Source organism: Calliopsis andreniformis, unplaced genomic scaffold, assembly GCF_051401765.1.
Source record: "Calliopsis andreniformis isolate RMS-2024a unplaced genomic scaffold, iyCalAndr_principal scaffold0035, whole genome shotgun sequence".
NCBI lineage: Eukaryota > Metazoa > Arthropoda > Insecta > Hymenoptera > Andrenidae > Calliopsis > Calliopsis andreniformis.
Window position 1 is genome coordinate 1,963,133 of NW_027480444.1, and position 8,721 is coordinate 1,971,853.

Sequence of the window (8,721 nt, forward strand, 5' to 3'; positions counted from 1 at the left end):
TTCCTCAATCCTCAATCATCAATTCTCAATCCTCAATCCTCAGTGCCCAGTCCTCAAACCTCAATCCTCTACCCTCAGCCCTCAGCCCTCATCCTCAATCCTCAATCCTCAATCCTCAATCCTCAATCCTCAATCTTCAATCCTCAATACTCAATCTTCAATCCTCAATCCTCAATCCTCAATCCTCAATCCTCAAACCTCAATCCTCAAACCTCAAACCTCAATTCTGAATCCTCAATCCTGCATCCTCGATCTTCAGCCCACAGTCCTAAACATTCAGTTGTCAATCCTCAATCCGCAATGGAATATCCTCAATTCACAGTTTTCAATACTCAATACTCGATCTGCAATCTTCAAATCTATATCCACAAACATCAATTCTCATCACTCAACACTGAACGCTCAGTCCTCAATGTTCAATCCTCAATCTTCAATTCTCAATCTTCAATCCTCAATACTGAATCTTCAATACTCAATCCCCAATCCTCAATCCTCAATTTTCAATCCTCAATCTTCAATCCTCAATACTCAATATTCAATCCTCCATACTCAATGCTCAATCGTCAGTCTTCAATCCTCAATACTCAATCTTCATTCCTCAATACTCAATCCTCAATCCTCAATCCTCAATCTTCAATTCTCAATACTCAATCTGCAACATTCAATCCTCAGTCCTCAATCCTCAATCCTCATTCTTCAATCCTCAATCCTCAATCCTCAATCCTCAATCCTCAATTTTCAATCCTCAATACTCAATCTTCAATCCTCAATCCTCAATCCTCAATCCTCAACCCTCAATCGTCAGTCTTCAATCCTCAATACTCAATCTTCAATCCTCAATCCTCAATCCTCAATCCTCAATCCGCTATCTTCAATCCTCAATACTCAATCTGCAATCTTCAATCCTCAATCCTCAATCCTCAATCCTCATTCTCCAATCCTCAATCCTCAGTCCTCAAACCTCAATTCTGAATCCTCAATCCTGCATCCTCAATCTTCAGCCCTCAGTCCTCAACAATCAGTTGTCAATCCACAATCCCCAATAGAATATCCTCAATTCACAGTTTTCAATACTCAATACTCAATCTGCAATCTTCAAATCTCTATCCACAAACATCTATTCTCATCACTCGACCCTGAGCGCTCAGACCTCAATGTTCAATCCTCAATCCTGAATTCTCAATCTTCAATCCTCAATACTGAACCTTCAATCCTCAATCCTCAATCCTCAATCCTCAATCCTCAGTAATCAATCCTCAATCTTCAATACTCAATCGTCATTCCTCAGTCCTCACTCCTCAATCCTCAATCCTCGTTCCTCAAACCTCAATCCTCAACCCTCAGTCCTCATCCTCAATTCTCAGTTCTCAATCCTCAATCCTCAATCCTCAATACTCAATCCTCAATAATCAATCTCCAGTCCTAGATCCTCAATCCCCAATCTTCAATCCTTGATCCTCGATCTTCAATCCTCAATCCCCAGTACTCAATCTTCAATCCTCAATGCTCAATCCTCAATCCTCAATCCTCAGTCCTCAATCCTCAATCCTGAACCCTCAAACCTCAACCCTCAACCGTCAGTACTCGTCCTCAATCGTCAACACTCCATCCTCAATCCACAATCTTCAATCCTCATTCTTCAATCCTCAATACCCAATCCTCAATCTTCAATCCTCAATCCTCAATCCTCAATTCTCAATCCTCAATCCTCAGTCCCCAGTCCTCAAAGCTCAATCCTCAACCCTCAGCCCTCATCCTCAATCCTCAATCCTCAATCCTCAATCCTCAATCCTCAATCCTCAATCTTCAATCGTCAATACTCAATCTTCAATCCTCAATCCTCAATCCTCAATCCTCAATCCTCAAACCTCAATCACCAAACCTCAAACCTCAATTCTGAATCCTCAATCCTGCATCCTCGATCTTCAGCCCTCAGTCCTAAACAATCAGTTGTCAATCCTCAATCCGCAATGGAATATCCTCAATTCACAGTTTTCAATACTCAATACTCGATCTGCAATCTTCAAATCTCTATCCACAAACATCAATTCTCATCACTCAACACTGAACGCTCAGTCCTCAATGTTCAATCCTCAATCTTCAATTCTCAATCTTCAATCCTCAATACGCAATATTCAATCCTCCATCCTCAATCCTCAATCGTCAGTCTTCAATCCTCAATACTCAATCTTCAATCCTCAGACCTCAATCCTCAATCCTCAATCCTCAATCTTCAATCCTCAATACTCAATCTGCAATCTTCAATCCTCAAACCTCAATCCTCCATCCTCATTCTTCAATCCTCAATCCTCAATCCTCAATCCTCAATCCTCAATCGTCAGTCTTCAATCCTCAATATTCAATCTTCAATCCTCAATGCTCAATCCCCAATCCTCAATACGCAATATTCAATCCTCAATACTCAATCTGCAATCTTCAATCCTCAATCCTCAATCTTCAATCCTCATTCTCCAATCCTCAATCCTCTGTCCTCAAACCTCAATTCTGAATCCTCAATCCCGCATCCTCAACCTTCAGCCCTCAGTCCTCAGCAATCAGTTGTCAATCCTCAATCCCCAATAGAATTTCCTCAATTCACAGTTTTCAATACTCAATACTCAATCTGCAATCTTCAAATCTCTATCCACAAACATCAATCCTCATCACTCGACCCTGAGCGCTCAGACCTCAATGTTCCATCCTCAATCCTCAATTCTCAATCTTCAATCCTCAATACTGAACTTTCAATCCTCAATCCTCAATCCTCAATCCTCAATCCTCAATCCTCAATCCTGAGTAATCAATCCTCAATCTTCAATACTCAATCGTCATTCCTCAGCCCTCAATCCTCAATCCTCAATCCTCGTTCCTCAAACCTCAATCCTCAACCCTCAGTCCTCATCCTCAATTCTCAATCCTCAATCCTCAATCCTCATTCTTCAATCCTCAATACCCAATCCTCAATCTTCAATCCTCAATCCTCAATCCTCAATCCTCAATCCTCAATCCTCTATCCTCAATCTTAATCTTCAATCCTCAGCCCTCATCCTCAATTCTCAATTCTCAATACTCAATCCTCAATCCTCAATCTTCAATCCTCAATAATCAATATCCAATCCTAGATCCTCAATCCCCAATCCTCAATCCTTAATCCTCAATCTTCAATCCTCAATCCCCATTCCTCAATCTCCAATCCTCAATGCTCAATCCTCAATCCTCATTCTTCAATTCTCAATACCCAATCCACAATCTTCATTCCTCAATCCTCAATCATCAATTCTCAATCCTCAATCCTCGATCTTCAATCCTCAATGCTCAATCCTCAATCCTCAATCCTCAGTCCTCAATCCTCAATGCTCAACCCTCAAACCTCAACCCTCAACCGTCAGTACTCGTCCTCAATCGTCAACACTCAATCCTCAATCCTCAATCTTCAATCCTCATCCTTCAATCCTCAATACCCGATCCTCAATCTTCAATCCTCAATCCTCAATCCTCAATTCTCAATCCTCAATCCTCAGACCCCAGTCCTCAAACCTCAATCCTCAACCCTCAGTCCTCATCCTCAATTCTCAATTCTCAATCCTCAATCCTCAATCCTCAATATTCAATCCTCAATAATCAATCTCCAATCCTAGATCCTCAATCCCCAATCCTCAATCCTTAATCCTCAATATTCAATCCTCAATTCCCAGTCCTCAATCTTCAATCCTCAATGTTCAATCCTTAATCCTCAATCCTCAGTCCTCAATCCTCAATCCTCAACCCTCAAACCTCAACCCTCAACCGTCAGTCCTCGTCCTCAATCGTCAACACTCAACACTCAATCCTCAATCTTCAATCCTCAGTACTCAATATTCAATACTCAATCCTCAATCTTCAATCCTCAATCTTCAATCCTCAATACTCAATCCTCAATCCTCAATCCTCAATCCTTAATACTCAATATTCAATGCTCAGTCACACATACTCAATCTTCAATACTCACTCCTCAATCCTGAACCTTCAATCCTCAATACTCAGTCTCCAATCCTCAATCCTCAATCCTCAATACTCAATCCTCAATCCTCAATGCTCAACCCTCAAACCTCAACCCTCAACCGTCAGTACTCGTCCTCAATCGTCAACACTCAATCCTCAATCCTCAATCTTCAATCCTCAATACTCAATATTCAATCCTCAATCCACAATCTTCAATCCTCAATACTCAATATCCAGTCCTCAATCCTCAATCCTCAATCCTCAATCTTCAATCCTCAATCCTCAATCCTCAATCCTCAATCCTCATTCTTCAATACTCAATACCCAATCCACAATCTTCATTCCTCAATCCTCAATCATCAATTCTCAATCCTCAATCCTCAATCTTCAATCCTCAATGCTCAATCCTCAATCCTCAATCCTCAGCCCTCAATCCTCAATGCTCAACCCTCAAACCTCAACCCTCAACCGTCAGTACTCGTCCTCAATCGTCAACACTCAATCCTCAATCCTCAATCTTCAATCCTCAATCCTCAATCTTCAATCCTCAATACTCAATATTCAATACTCAATCCTCAATCTTCAATCCTCAATCTTCAATCCTCAATACTCAATCCTCAATCCTCAATCCTCAATCCTCAATCCTCAATATTCAATGCTCAGTCACACATACTCAATCTTCAATACTCACTCCTCATTCCTGAATCTTCAATCCTCAATACTCAGTCTCCAATCCTCAATCCTCAATCCTCAATCCTCAATCCTCAATCCTCAATCCTCATTCTTCAATCCTCAATACCTCATTCCTCAATCTTCAATCCTCAATCCTCAATCCTCAATTCTAAATCCTCAATCCTCAATCCTCAATCCTCAATCCTCAATCCTCAATCCTCAATCTTAATCTTCAATCCTCAGTACTCAATCTTCAATCCTCAATCCTCAATCCTCAATACTCAATCCTCAATCCTCAATCTTCAATCCTCAATACTCAATCTTCAATCCTCAATCCTCGATCCTCAATCCTCAATCCTCAATCCTCAATCCTCAATCGTCAATCTTCAATCCTCAATACTCAATCTTCAATCCGCAATCCTCAATACTCAATACTCAATCCTCATTCTTCAATCCTCAATCCTCATTCTTCAATCCTCAATACCCAATCCTCAATCGTCAATCCACAATCCTCAATTCTCATTCTTCAATCCTCAATACCCAATCCACAATCTTCATTCCTCAATCCTCAATCATCAATTCTCAATCCTCAATCCTCAGTCCCCAGTCCTCAAACCTCAATCCTCTACCCTCAGCCCTCATCCTCAATCCTCAATCCTCAATCCTCAATCCTCAATCCTCAATCTTCAATCCTCAATACTCAATCTTCAATCCTCAATCCTCAATCCTCAATCCTCAATCCTCAAACCTCAATCCTCAAACCTCAAACCTCAATTCTGAGTCCTCAATCTTGCATCCTCGATTTTCAGCCCTCAGTCCTAAACAATCAGTTGTCAATCCTCAATCCGCAATGGAATATCCTCAATTCACAGTTTTCAATACTCAATACTCGATCTGCAATCTTCAAATCTCTATCCACAGACATCAATTCTCATCACTCAGCACTGAACGCTCAGTCCTCAATGTTCAATCCTCAATCTTCAATTCTCAATCTTCAATCCTCAATACTGAACTTTCAATCCTCAATCCTCAATCCTCAATCCTCAATTTTCAATCCTCAATCTTCAATCCTCAATACTCAATATTCAATCCTCCATCCTCAATGCTCAATCGTCAGTCTTCAATCCTCAATACTCAATCTTCATTCCTCAATACTCAATCCTCAATCCTCAATCCTCAATCTTCAATCCTCAATACTCAATCTGCAACCTTCAATCCTCAGTCCTCAATCCTCAATCCTCATTCTTCAATCCTCAATCCTCAATCCTCAATCCTCAATCCTCAATTTTCAACCCTCAATCGTCAGTCTTCAATCCTCAATATTCAATCTTCAATCCTCAATGCTCAATCCTCAATCCTCAATACGCCATCTTCAATCCTCAATACTCAATGTGCAATCTTCAATCCTCAATCCTCAATCTTCAATCCTCATTCTCCAATCCTCAATCCTCAGTCCTCAAACCTCAATTCTGAATCCTCAATCCTGCATCCTCAATCTTCAGCCCTCAGTCCTCAACAATCAGTTGTCAATCCTCAATCCCCAATAGAATATCCTCAATTCACAGTTTTCAATACTCAATACTCAATCTGCAATCTTCAAATCTCTATCCACAAACATCAATCCTCATCACTCGACCCTGAGCGCTCAGACTTCAATGTTCAATCCTCAATCCTCAATTTCTCAATCTTCAATCCTCAATACTGAACTTTCAATCCTCAATCCTCAATCCTCAATCCTCAATCCTCAATCCTCAATCCTCAGTAATCAATCCTCAATCTTCAATACTCAATCGTCATTCCTCAGCCCTCAATCCTCAATCCTCAATCCTCGTTCCTCAAACCTCAATCCTCAACCCTCAGTCCTCATCCTCAATTCTCAATTCTCAATCCTCAATCCTCAATCCTCAATATTCAATCCTCAATAATCAATCTCAAATCCTAGATCCTCAATCCCCAATCTTCAATCCTTAATCCTCAATCTTCAATCCTCAATCCCCAGTCCTCAATCTTCAATCCTCAATGCTCAATCCTTAATCCTCAATCCTCAGTCCTCAATCCTCAATCCTCAACCCTCAAACCTCAATCCTCAACCGACAGTCCTCGTCCTCAATCGTCAACACTCAACCCTCAATCCTCAATCTTCAATCCTCAATATTCAATATTCAATACTCAATCCTCAATCTTCAATCCTCAATCTTCAATCCTCAATACTCAATCCTCAATCCTCAAACCTCAATCCTCAATCCTCAATCCTGAATCCTCAATCATCAATCCTCAATCCTCAATCCTCAATCCTCAATCCTCAGTAATCAATCCTCAATCCTCAATACTCAATCGTCAGTCCTCAGTCCTCAATCCTCAACCCGCAATCCTCGTTCCTCAAACCTAAATCCTCAACCCTCAGCCCTCATCCTCAATTCTCAATTCTCAATACTCAATCCTCAATCCTCAATCTTCAATCCTCAATAATCAATCTCCAATCCTAGATCCTCAATCCCCAATCCTCAATCCTTAATCCTCAATCTTCAATCCTCAATCCCCAGTCCTCAATCTCCAATCCTCAATGCTCAATCCTCAACCTTCAATCCTCAGTCCTCAATCCTCAATCCTCAATCGTCAAACCTCAATCCTCAACCGTCAGTCCTCGTCCTCAATCCTCAACCCTCAATCCTCAATTCACAATCTTCAATCCTCAATACTCAATATTCAGTACTCAATCCTCAATCCTCAATCCTCAATCTTCAATCCTCAACACCCAATCCACAATCTTCATTCCTCAATCCTCAATCATCAATTCTCAATCCTCAATCCTCAATCTTCAATCCTCAATGCTCAATCCTCAATCCTCAATCCTCAGTCCTCAATCCTCAATGCTCAACCCTCAAACCTCAACCCTCAACCGTCAGTACTCGTCCTCAATCGTCAACACTCAATCCTCAACCCTCAATCTTCAATCCTCATTCTTCAATCCTCAATACCCAATCCTCAATCTTCAATCCTCAATCCTCAATCCTCAATTCTCAATCCTCAATCCTCAGTCCCCAGTCCTCAAACCTCAATCCTCAACCCTCAGCCCTAATCCTCAATCCTCAATCCTCAATCCTCAATCCTCAATCCTCAATCTTCAATCCTCAATACTCAATCTTCAAACCTCAATCCTCAATCCTCAATCCTCAATCCTCAATCCTCAATCCACAATCCTCAATTTTCAATCCTCAATCTTCAATCCTCAATACTCAATATTCAATCCTCCATCCTCCATCCTCAATCGTCAGTCTTCAATCCTCAATACTCAATCTTCAATCCTCAGTCCTCAATCCTCAATCCTCAATCCTCAATCTTCAATCGTCAATACTCAATCTGCAATCTTCAATCCTCAATCCTCAATCCTCAATCCTCATTCTTCAATCCTCAATCCTCAATCCTCAATCCTCAATCCTCATTCTTCAATCCTCAATCCTCAATCCTCAATCCTCAATCCTCAATCCTCAATCCTCAACCCTCAATCGTCAGTCTTCAATCCTCAATATTCAATCTGCAATCCTCAATCCTCAATCCTCAATCCTCAATACGCAATCTTCAATCCGCAATACTCAATCTGCAATCTTCAATCCTCAATCCTCAATCTTCAATCCTCATTCTCCAATCCTCAATCCTCAGTCCTCAAACCTCAATTCTGAATCCTCAATCCTGCATACTCAATCTTCAGCCCTCAGTCCTCAACAATCAGTTGTCAATCCTCAATCCCCAATAGAATATCCTCAATTCACAGATTTCAATACTCAATACTCAATCTGCAATCTTCAAATCTCTATCCACAAGCATCAATTCTCATCACTCGACCCTGAGCTCTCAAACCTCAATGTTCAACCCTCAATCCTCAATTCTCAATCTTCAATCCTCAATACTGAACTTTCAATCATCAATCCTCAATCCTCAATCCTCAATCCTCAATCCTCAGTAATCAATCCTCAATCTTCAATACTCAATCGTCATTCCTCAGTCCTCAATCCTCAATCCTCAATCCTCGTTCCTCAAACCTCAATCCTCAACCTCAGTCCTCATCCT